Raw genomic sequence first — 12,891 nt, 5'->3', positions numbered from 1 at the left:
GAGGAATGTATTTTCCTTAGGTGTTCAGAATTGGCAGATAGTTTCTGTGGCAATTTTAACAACTTGTACTAAGCAAAATGCTGTATAAGTAAGTTGTTTTGTTTTGTTTTGGTTTGGTTTTTTTTGGTTGAATTCTTTGAATTTGGACCTCTGCAACCGTTATGACCAAGAGTTCCATAAGTAACAGGTCATTTCATTTAAATAACCAAAAACCCTCAAGACAAAGAATTGAAACTTGCAGTGATCCAGAATAATATGAATGTATTTTTTTCTTTTTGTCATTAACTCCTAAAAGATACAGTTGTTAAAAAAATAAAAATAAAAAAGATACAGTTGTATGTGCAGGTTTCTCTGATCTGAAATAATGGTCCTTGATGCAGTGAACTCTCAGATTCATGTTTTACAGTTCATTTTGTTAATATCCAAAGCATATAGTTCATCTTATAAATAAATAATCCTATTTTGAAAATAGGATTTTATTCCTTTATCTAAAAGCTAAATTCCCTTTTGGGGCTTATAGTATTATTGGGCTTATTTTGAATTGTTTTATATATGAACTTAATATTTCTCTTTCCCAAAGACAGTCCTCAATTAAAAAAAAAAGGGGGGGGGCAGAAGTACATTCTTTAAAAATATCGCAAGGGGGCACCTGGCTGGCTCAGAGGGTAGAGCATGCGACTCTTGATCTCGGGGTTGTAAGTTCAAGTCCCACATTGGCTGTAGAGATTACTTAAAAAAAAAAAAAAAGTCTTAAAAATGGGAACACCTTTTAGAAAACTATTTTAGAATTTTATGTGGGCATATTGCTGGGAATAAAATATATTTGGAAGGGAGTAAACATTTACCCTAAATAGAACCTACCAGAGGGTTAGTTTGTTTTTGCCTTTTAATATTATAAAGTCAAAGGATCTGTAAAGCTTATTACTGTTTGGGTTTTTATATTCATTATAGTTTCTTTAAAATGGTTTTGTGGCAGTTATACTTGATATTTATATAGCACTAATTGCTTTCAGTAACATAGGAATTTTTAACCCTTTGACAGTAAAGTGCCCAAATTTGAAGCAGGGTTGTAAAATCATTCTTAAGTCTATTGTCTATATACTAGGAGTTACCAGATCGTCAAATTTTAAAATATTAGAATCTTATTTTAAGTACAAGCACACTGCCCCCTATTGGCAAATTTTCTGAAAAATTCTAATGGCTTAGTTTGCACGTAATACAAATCATAGCTTGACTCCTGATTTAATTATTTCCAGTTGGTTTTTACATTAAATGCTAATTTGGGTCATGAAGGGATTTTTATTTATGATTTCAACCTTTTAATGTTATGAAGAGCTTTTAGACCATTATCATTGGTTAATAATAACAATTTCAAGATGCCTGAATTGAGCTGATGAATTTTTTCATTATATTCATGAGACAAGTAGACTTTTTGTCTGTGTTTTAAGACTGTGAAACCAGAATTCCAGATAAGCACATGGGAATTCCTGACTGATAATTTGTGAAGGAAATCCGAGTACAGCTCTCACTCAGACCATGCTCACTGAATGCACATATTTATAGTCTAAATGATAGTCTTCGGAAACAGCGGACCATGGCTGTTCTCTGTGATACCATCATAATTTGGGTATTCGTACAGTTCTTTTTCAAAATTTGTAGGATAAATCATTCAATATTTAGGAGATGCTTTTAAGCATTTGCTCTTTGCCCCACCTCAGAAGGTCATCTTAGATACCTCATATGTCTTCAAAGTTTTGAGCAAGGAAGGATAAGAGGAGATAACTTCTCTAGTAAATGAACATTTTTTTATTATTAATAATGATTCTCCTATACGTGGACCTCCTAATTACCATGCCAAGAAAAATATTATATAACCATTTACACCAAATATTTAAAAAATTTTTTCCCTTAAGATAATGTTTTCACTCTCAGACATCAGTAGAACTTACCACTGGTTAAGTATTTTAGTGTCGTTTTGTATAATCTTATTGATAAGGCCTGTATTTTCACATTTTGTTATCACCATACATGGAATATACAAAAAGCCCTTTGAAAATACAAAGAAAGTTTGGGTTGTAATTAGCTACTAGTAAATCTGGTTGTAAATCATGGTACCTAAGTCACACAGAATCTTTTGAGGGGTTTTTTTGCCTGAATGTTGATCAAGGCTCTTAGAAAGAAGCATATATCCAGGAACCCAAGTTTTCAACTATTTATTATTACCCAAAGAAAATAAACTGAAAGGATAATGCCACACAGGCCAACATCCACAGGAGTTCTAACAACAGAACAATAGAATAGTTGTCAGTGAAGGACTGCCGTGAGCAGTGGGAAGACGGAACTGAGCAGGCGGGTACATGGGATTGAAATACAAATGAAGACATTTTGACACTCCAGTCTCACCGTGGACCCAATTCAGCAATAGGTTACCAGCTCTGGTGTTCCTGGGCCAGTATACCCTTTAATAGGGAAGAGCTCTGTCCCAGATCTTCTTTGATTTCCTGCTGTGGGAAGTTGGGCTGGATTATATTACCCTCAAGAACTCATTCCTTGGGGCGCCTGGGTGGTTCAGTGGTTAAGCCACTGCCTTCGGCTCAGGTCATGATCCCAGGGTCCTGGGATCAAGTCCCGCATCTGGCTCTCTCTCTGCTCAGCAGGAAGCCTGCTCCCCCCCCCCTCTCTCTGCCTGCCTCTCTGCCTACTTGTGATCTCTGTCTGTCAAATAAATAAATAAATAAAATCTTTTAAAAAAAAAAACTTATTCCTTTTGCTGAAATCCTTCCCCACCTTTGCCCTGTACTCCATCCTTGTTACTGACCCTGTCCCTGACCCCCATCCCTTTTGGTGGAGAAAATCCTGAAGTTTGAGCCCTGCAAGGCTTCAATCTTATAACTCCCTTGTCAACAATTTTCAGTTTTGACCAGAGGTAGGAGAGAAGGGAAAGGAGAGAGGGCATTGCTCAAGTTGGGGAGTATCTCAGGTCCCTGTGGCCTAAGGCTAAGTAATTTTTCCCACATCTCTGAAGTACAGAAAGATCAACCCAGGAGAAACAACTCCCTGAGGCCTAGAACTGAGCTAAATAAAGTGAGCACTTGGAAGACCTATTGACACATGTTCTGCAAAGGCTTAGATTGTTTCCTTTTTTTTTTTCTGAACTTAACCCTGCCTTTATTTCCGCTTTTCTCTACCTCCAGACATCTCATGAACCTCTTTCTCTTGGCCGTGTCCTCAACACTTGCCCCATTGTTCTGTTCTGTTGTATTTGCCCTCCAAAACGTCAATCTCCAATCTAAAATAATACCTCCCTGGGCCTTCTTCCTCATAGCATTATTTTTTCTCTACACTTAATAGTGTTAACTCACATCTGGTGTATACTCTTCTTTCTTTTTATTCCTTATTTGCTGTTTCAGTTAAGTCTCAGGTATGTCAAAGTCTGTCACTGTGATAACAGATTTGTCAGTTCCTCTTGTAATCTCAGTTACCTTACGTATTATTTTAAGGTTCTATTATTAGATGTATGCAATTTTAGAAGTTTATTTTTTAGTTGAACACTTTCTATAATGACCCTCTAACTCTTGAAAATAATTTTTGCTTTAAATTTTATTGTTGATTTTAATATAAGTATACCCAGGTTTCTTTTGCTTAGTTTTTTTTGCCTGACGTGTCTTACCATTCTTTATGCTTTGGGTACGTCATTTTTTAGAGGGAGGGAGAGGGTGGGGAGAGGGAGAAAGAGAATCTTAAGCAGGCTCCTTGCCTAGCAGGAGCCCAATGTGGGGCTCCATCTCACCACCCTGACATCGTGACCTGAGCTGAAATTAAGAGTTGGATGTTTCCATTGAGCCACCCAGGCACCCCTAGGTGTCTTTTATGAACAGCTGCTCTGGATGATTCTGTGATCAGCTTGGTCAAGCTGGGAATGACATTATCCCAGAATTCCCTTTCCTGAGTTCGAGTGGGCCCAAAGACCAATTTGTGTGAGAAATGACTGGCCGGAAATGAAGGCGTGGCTGTTATTTGGTAGACGGGGTGATGGATAGCTCAGCAGTGACCCGCAGGGTCAGGTGTGTAGTTGCTCTTTGTACTTCATCCTGCTCTTCCTTTGGAATGCTGCCCGGGGTCGGCCCCCTGGTGCTTGGCTGCAGACCCACAGACCAAGAGTAGGAAAAGGCAACTTTTCTAGCTGCCTCTTTAAACTTCTCATGCAGTTGTTTGTTATGTGGACATGTCTCGTTAGAGTCCCCTTCTGGGTGGCCTTCTTTATCCCCTGCTTTCTTGTCTGGTACTGGCTTCCCACCCCTTCCTCCAGGTTGGAGAGGTACTAGATAGATTACCTGTGTGTATTCACTTACTCTGAAAATTCTTTGTATTTTTGTATTTTGTTATCGTGGGGTTGTTTTTAAGGTGTGTGTTTGTGTGTGTGTGTGGGGGGGTGGATTTATTTTCCAATTTGAGTAGATTTAGGGTATTTTAGGGAAAAGATTATTTGGGGTGTTGACCATACAACTAGAAACAAATCAGTCCTAACAAACTTAGGCTTTGAGACTTCAAAACTGGTCAAAAGAAAGGTCTTTTGATAGGGTTTTATTCTGAATAATCCGAAGGATCCAAAGCCTCCCCCCTCCAAGATGGATGGAACTTAAATGATCCTTTATTGCCTGTCCAAGATAGACATGGGAACCTAATGGGATGCAAGGGGCAGGAAAAGACGGGGAAGGGAAAATGAAGGTGGAGAGGCAAGGAGCCTTAGAAAAGGGACTGCTGGGACGCCTGGGTGGCTCAGTTGGTTAAGCAGCTGCCTTCAGCTCGGGTCATGATCCCAGCGTCCTGGGATCGAGTCCCACATCGGGCTCCTTGCTCCGCAGGGAGCCTGCTTCTCCGTCTGACTCTCCCTTCCACTCTGTCTGCCTGTGCTCACTCTCGCTCGCTCTCTGACAAATAAATAAAATCTTTAAAAAAAAAAAAAAAAAGAAAAGAAAAGGGACTGCTGTCTATCTGAAGTAGACTCTGATTCAGTCTGATAAGAAACTCCATCGGAAAATTAAATAAATGTTTTTGCCATATTCTCTGAGCTCTTTATTCAGAATGTCTGTTTTTTTTCTGGTTGATGGATTCAAACGGACATACCAGCTGTACATTAAGAATGATCAAGGTGTTGCAAATACATGTAACCTCCATCAGGTATAATGTCAGAAAGTCCATAAATGGTAGTTACAATCTTTAGATATTCTCTTAGTTTCCTTGGACCTCAGTTTCCTCATTTGTAGAACATGGCCAATAAAGAATTATTTTGAGGATTGTTTGAAGTGTACATATTCATATACTGTAATGGTTTGTTCAAATAGCTGTGTTTTATACTCTGTTTCTCAATTTATCTTAGGGGATTCTAGGACTCCTGGAATTTAAAGAACAACTTTGGAGATCCTGTTTGATGAGTCAATATTTAGTTAAAACTTGTGTTATCATGTTTAAAGTCAACACCTTTCTGGGCAAAAAAGAAACTGGACCTGTTAAGAGAATCCCTGCCCCTGCCTTAAAATACAAAGCTTTATCTTGGCAGTTGGATTTTTCCAGGGATATGGAGGCTCAGGCAAGGTACGGAAAGCAAAAATGCTATTACTTGGCGCAGACATCAGATCAGCTTCTGGAATTGTGAGAGCTCTCTCCAGAAGTACATCTTCAAAATCAGTAAATGATTAAAAGTCCTCTAAAACATGCTCTTTCTAAACTACCCCAAATGAGTGCATAAGGAGGATGCAAAAATAGCCTAAGAAATGCTCAAAACTAAATTTATCTGTAATATGTAGAGAATGAGCCCCAGAATTACAATTCTTTCTTCTTTAGAGAATTTGCCAGAAATTGGGAGTGACTTCATTTCTTTATCCCAAGTGAGACACCTAGAAGTGGAGATGAGACCATTATCATTGGAAGGCACTAGAGCATGCCCCAGCTCTAGGGTTCTGAAATCTGACAGGCTTGGTTTCAATATTTAGCCCTGTGATTGGTTTCTCCTATAAAATGGGGTTGAGAGGACCCCGTACTCTGTGAGATGATAAAATGAGCTTAAGAACAGAGTGTTTAGCACAGTGCTTCACACATAAGGGCATACATGTTGGCTATCATCATCATCCGTAATTTAAAACAATTCTGTGGAGTTTTATTGAATAATTTGAGTAGTTAACATAATTTCCCACTTACCTATATCCCAAAGAGAAAAGAACTATAATTATTTTCCAAGTAGTGTTTAGTAATAATTGATGTTTATATCAATGACCACCTCTCATTTTCTCCCTTACCCAGGTTCTATAAAATTTTGAATTGTCAAAGTTTGAATTTTGGCAATTACATGATACTGTGGTTTAACAGTAAGAGCACAGAATCTGGCTAGAGCCCTGATTTCAGTAGAAATCTACTTCATACAGATCTGTGACCTTGCATAATGCATTTAATCACTCTTGACAGCTTCTCTCTTGAAAAATAGGGAGTAATATAGGATCAAAATCCTTAACGTTATATACTGATAGCATAAAGTTTTCTTCCCTGCCACTCCTTCACTTTTCTAGAATGTTATATTCTAAGGGTTACACTATTAGAGGGTGTTTTTAAAAGAATGTTACCTAAAATGGTGAAGGAAAAAAAGTATCAGTGCAATGAGGAAAGAGCTAATTGTATTCAATATTTTATTGGAAGGGGGTTTAGACTCCCTTAAGGTCTGCCCCCTTCTGCCTCATGCATATTCAAATTCTGAAATCTGCCCACAACAGTAGAACTAGTTGGAGCAGAGAAAGACTGGCAACATCCTTTGGAGGGAGGCAAGACCCAAGAAGAGCTGGAGCTGAGGTTCTGAGGAAAGTGTAATTAAATCAAAAGGACTAAGAGACTGTGTGTGTGTGTGTGTGTGTGTGTGTGTGAAGAAGCAACAGAAGAAATACAATGCAAAGCACAAATGCAGGCCACATACATAATTTTAAATTTTCTAGGAGCACATTAAACACAGTAAAAAAAACAGGTGAAATTAATTTTTTAATGTTTTATTTAACACACTGTATCCAAAATATTCAAATTATTATTAATAAATTTTATATATTTCATATTAAGTTTCAAAAATCCAGTATATACTTTATTCTTATAGCACAGCTCAATTCATACTAGCTACATATCAAATAATTACTCTCCACATATAACTAGAGGCTAATTAATTGGACAACAGAAATCCTGAAGTTATGAAGGAGATTGTAAGAGATTCTTTGGTGAACTTGGCCTTAGCACATGTTGCTTCCCCAAAGGCTAGGAGTAATAAGATTCCATAGCTGTGAATGGAGCTTAGGGGCCAGCTAAATGGAGTAAAATGATGATTCTAATCTCCACTGCCTTGTGAATTTTGTGTGGTTTGGATTATGTGGCCTGAAAATGAAGTCAGGATTGAACGTTTCTTTGGGGTTTTGTGTATATGTTAAATTGGCCAAATTAAGATTGTTAAGAGATTAAACCACCTTTCTCTTCCACAATAATGGTGTATTGGTCTACTCAGGCTGCGACAGCAAAATACCATAGACTGAGTGACTTACATAGCAAAATTTATTTTCTCAGAGTTGTGGAGGTTGGGAAGTCCAAGGTCAAGGTGCCTGCAAGGTAGATTTCATTTTGAGGCCTTTTCTCTTGGCCTGTAAATAGCTACCATCTCACTGTATGTTCAGATGCATGTACATGGAGAAGAAGAAAGATCTCTTTCTCCTCTTCTTACAAGCCTGCCAGTTGTGAGTTTAATAATGGATGTTAAAGTGCTTTTGTGAACTCTAGTGCTATTTAAGTTTTTGGTGATGTTATCAAATTACCATGTCCTGCACACAGTAAACACTGAAGTTGGTTTGTTTTTTTGTTTTTGTTTGTTTTTTCAAAGATCTTTTTAATAATCTCTCCGCCCAAAGCAGGCCTTGAACTTACAACCCCAAGATCAAGAGTCGCATGCTCTACTGACTGAGCCAGCCAGAGGCCCCACTGAAAATATTTTTTAAATGACGTCAGCAGAGTAAGGATAATTGATGTATGTCATTATATATATCAGGTAGTGTTAATGCTAAAGTCTCTATTAACGTAAGAGGGTTTATACTACTAATGTCAAGAATACATGTATTTTTGCCTTTTGATTCTTAGAAAACACATTAAATCATATGTGTTAATCCTGTATGTCAGAAGCATGAAGTCATCAGAATGTACCCAAAGCAACCTCTCAATAAATGGTGTCAGTTACATCTTCAAAATCTATCCAGAATCAGCCTATTTCTCTTCACCCACCTCAATTACCACCATGGACCAAACCATCTTCATCTCTCATCTGGTTTGTTTTAGTAATTCTCCACTTCTCTCTTTCTTCTGCTTTTGCCCATTCCCTTTTCCTATGTCAATTTTCAGTGCAGCAATCAGTGACCTGTTTAATCACGTCTCCTCTGCTCAAAGCCCCTGAAGTAACCTACCAGCACCAGCTGGGTCACTCTCCTCTTGGTCCTCATCATCTACTACTTTCCCCCTTGTTCACCGTGTTCCAGCCACACTGGTTTCCTTGCTCTTCCTTGAATGTGCCGAGTACACTTCTGCTCACACACACAAGTCCTCGTTTCCCTTCTACTTAGAATGCTGACCTAGATACCCTTTCAACTCATTCCTTTATATCCTTCAGATCTTTATTTAAATGTCATCTTGGTCAGACTTTTCCTCTTTTTAAAAAATTTATTTTTAAAAAAACTATTTGGGGAGGGCAGAGGGAGAGGGAGAAGCAGACAGGCAGACTCTCCCCTGAGTGAAGAGTCCTATGTGGGGCTCGATCTCACAACCCTGAGATCATGATCTGGACCAAAGACAAGAGTTGGAAGCTCAACTGACTGAGCCATCTAGGCTCCCTCCCCACTTTTTTAAAATTTAAATTCAATTAACATAGAGTGTATCATTAGTTTTACAGGTAACCCTCCTACACTGTTGGTGGGAATGAGTGTGAGTCCATTATCAGGAAAAACAGCAGGGGTGTGAAATACTGGGCTGCCTCAGAGCTTTTCTTCTGTTACCCTAAAAACTGTATTCAACAGCTGGGTCAGTGAGTAGCCTGTTGCCCAGCCCAGTTTAAAGATATTAGAGTCTAGGACTAGTCTTGATTCCATTTAACCACTTTTCCCATGAACTTTTTCTTTTTTAAATTACTATTATATTTTTGCAAGTATGGGACAGAAACGACTCTGCCATATTATTAGAGATTTAAGTTTATAATTCATTGTCATTACTGTACAATTTAGTTGCTGACGTAACATGCAGCAGAGGCTACACTGCAAGTTAACGAATAATTATCTTTTGTACTCTAGCTTCTGCTTGCAATTCATTTGTCCTAGCTATGTGGGGTTAGTAATTATTTTTTTGACACGTTCTAAAATGTTTCTATCTTTTTAAAAATATTTTTGCAGCTTATTTTTTATTTCCTCATTTGTTTAATTCTTTTCTGTTTATTAAATTCTTCCATTTGTCCCATTCTTTGAAAAGTCTCCTGGCTCTTTATGGTATGAATAAGAATGTGAAATGCTTCAATTAATTTATTCCTTATTATAAATAAGCCAAAGCCCCAGTCAAGCTTGTTTACCATTGTATGGGTACAGTTTAGGCCTCAGTTGTCAAGGGCTTATTTTCAGCTTGTTACAAAGCATGCTTTGGCTTCCCTTCTCCAAAGTCTGCTCCTTCCTAACCAGGAAACAGGGCAGGGACAGGATTCTTTTCTTCCTTTTTCGGTTTCTCTGTAGCTGCTGTATATAGATATGGCTTAGCTAAAATACAAGAATTGACTCAGTCCAAGCCCCCCTCCCTCCAATTTTACAGCTAAATAAAGAGTCTGGATATTTTTTAGAAAGAACAAATAATTAGTGCAGAATTTCACAGTAATCTGATACATATATATAGAGAGAGAGAGATTGATGCCAGGCAAAAGTACTTCCGGCTAGTTATCCAAACACAAGGACTGCTGGAGGTGTTAGATGGGAACAAAACAGCTGAAATGAAGTATGGCCATACTACTGAAATATCTGGTGGAAGACGGGTTCACAAGAGGATAGTAATAAAAAAGGATAGATTGGCCCTGTTTATCTTTTCACCTTCCCATCCCCACGTGTATAGATATTTGAGGCAAGAAGGAAAGAATATTGCCTCCCATTCCTCTCCAGGTTCCCAACAATGATGCTGAGGTGGGGAAGAAGCTTCAGACATGGACAGAACTGATACATGGTAAGGCAGAGTTACGAAGTTATTTATGGAGAAATGGGAGGAGATTGAGTGGAATGTTGGAGACAGAGCAGGTAGGATTGGAGAGGCTGAGAGCGCCTCTCAAGAATGTAGCTCAAAGTCGTGTAACATTTTAAGGGGAAATCTTTCTTTCTCCTAGATCTGTTATGTATGTGTCTATTGAGGGGGAAGGAGAGCTGATTAGAAAAAGAGATAAAAATGGATTGAAAGCTCTCTCTGTAGGGTGAAAGTTGCAGAGATTTTACAGACATAACCGTCACTCTTTCTCACTCTGATGGAGCCTCTGGACTAAAGGAGAATTAAAACAGTCATGTAGTTCTTATAGTTTGCATGGGTTCATTCACTCACTCACATACATCTTATGTCCCATGAACTACTATACACTAGACACCAAAGCTTGAAAGATGAAGAAGAAACAATCCCGGTCTAAAGATAATGAGGGGAGACAAAAGATGTGTAACCAGTTTGAGAATCTCAAGAGGCATAAGCATGAAATGTTCATATTTTCTATACTTAGTACTTGGTCAGACTTTATTGTTCTGGGGTAGTAGCCTCCCTGGTTCTTGAAACTTTAATTCCAGGTACTGAGATTTAATTCTCTTCATTTAAAACATTAATCTTGGGCGTCTGGGTGGCTTAGTCGGTGAGTGAGCATCTGACTCTTGGTTTTGGCTCAGGTCATGATTTTGGGGTCATGTGATTGAGCCACGCCGTGTAGGGCTTAGCAGGGAGTCTGCTTCTCTCCCTCTCCTCCTCTCTCTGCACGTCCCCCGCCGTGCTCTCTCTCTCAAATAAGTAAATATTTTTTTAAAAAAAATTAATCTCCTATTTAATTGAAAAACACTCATATCCCTCCAGGGTGTAGACGGGACCTGTGGTTCCAACTCACTTTACACACACGTCTTTCTCTTCCATGTGCTTGCTTTTCTGATGGTGGGGTCAGGAGCTCAACAAGGGAAACAGGTGATCTCTCAAATGCACGAGTATAGTAAAGTTGCTCTTCCCTTTCTGTAGGTCATTGTGGCTTATCTAGCTACTTGTCAGTGAGGACACATAAGAATTCCCAACAGGCCCCTCTGCGGAGAAATTCAATCCCAAGCAGTTCTCTATGCTTTGATAGTTCTCTGCCAAGACTTGCTGTATCCATCAGCTTCCCACTGGCCTGAGACACACATGCCCACATTGTCCCAGGTTTGGTTGTTCTGTAACAAGTCTACAGGTCTCAATCTCATTTACTCTCCATGATCCCAGCTTGAGGTCTGTACGATCAGTCAGGATCCACAGTCTCTGCTCTCTGTACCATCACCCCCCAGTGCTCAAAATTTTCTCCCAAATTCATAGAATTGGAATAGATCAGCAAGCCTGTGGTTAAGCAAACATACAGATGGGGATGGAGATACCACTCTCCTTGAAGATGCTACAGAATTTTACAAGTACCATAGCGTAAGTACAGATTTTCAAAACAGAACACAAAATATAGTCACTATTAGTGAAATAAATTGTTAACTTGGAGAATTTGATAATGTAACATTAAGAACTTCCTTTCCTTAAAAGACACCACTAAAAAGTGGTAAGAACTCACACAGTGGAAGATATTTGTAATACATATATCCAGCAAGGGAGTTGTTTCCAGAATATACAAATCAATTAAGAACCATACAAACCAATCATACAGATCAAAAGAAAGGTGGGCAATAACAGTCTTGAATAGAATATGAAAGGACATGCAAATGGACAAATATATATTTAAAAAGGTAACCAGCTTCACTTACCATCAAGGAAATGCAAACTAAAGCTACAATGCCATGTGCCTCCATACCTACCAGGAGGCTAAAAAAGAAGATAGTAGCAAATGTTGGTGTGGTCATGAGAAAACACAACTTTCACATACTGTACTTGGGAGTATATATTTTTACAACTACTTTGGAAAACTGCTAGTAACTGCTAAAGCTGCAAGTGTGCAGTAATTTTAGTCCTAGGAGTATATCCATCAGAAACACATACATGTGTCCATGATAGTTTGTAATAGCCCCGAACTGAAACTACCCAAATGCTAATCCGCAGGAAAATGGGTAAACTGTGGGATATCCATACCATGGGATCTTACACAGCTGTGAGAATGAAAACCGTAAGAATCCCATAAACATAATACTGAAGTAAAGAAACTAGACTCTTTCATATGTCCTATGAAAGAATACAGTGTACACAATTCATGCATAGAAAGTGTCCAAACAGGGAAGATCAGTCTATGTTGTTAGATGAAGGATTCGTGTTCCCTTGAGGGGCAGGAGAGTAGTGAGTGGAAGAGAATCTTCTGGAAAGCTGGTAATGCTGTGTACTGGTAACATAGTTTTGTTCCTTAGTTAAAATCCTTAGAGGTGTGCCTGTAAGATTTGTGCTTTCATCTGTGTATTATACTTCAATAAAAATTTAAAATTTTAAAAACTTATGAGAATTTCTTCTGGTGCCCCCACTGTGGCTTTGCAGAAGAAATGGACTCTCTTCCACAAATGCTGCCCTTCCCCAAAGTACCCATACTACTTGCTCTCAGTCCCCAATTTATTTTTCTCAAGGATAAGCAGTCTCCTCTGTCCCCAGGAGTATTTGGTAAATTGA

The sequence above is a fragment of the Mustela nivalis genome (assembly GCF_964662115.1).
Source record: "Mustela nivalis genome assembly, chromosome: 4".
Lineage (NCBI taxonomy): Eukaryota > Metazoa > Chordata > Mammalia > Carnivora > Mustelidae > Mustela > Mustela nivalis.
The sequence above is the reverse complement of the archived record's forward strand: the minus strand, read 5'-3'. Positions refer to the sequence as shown.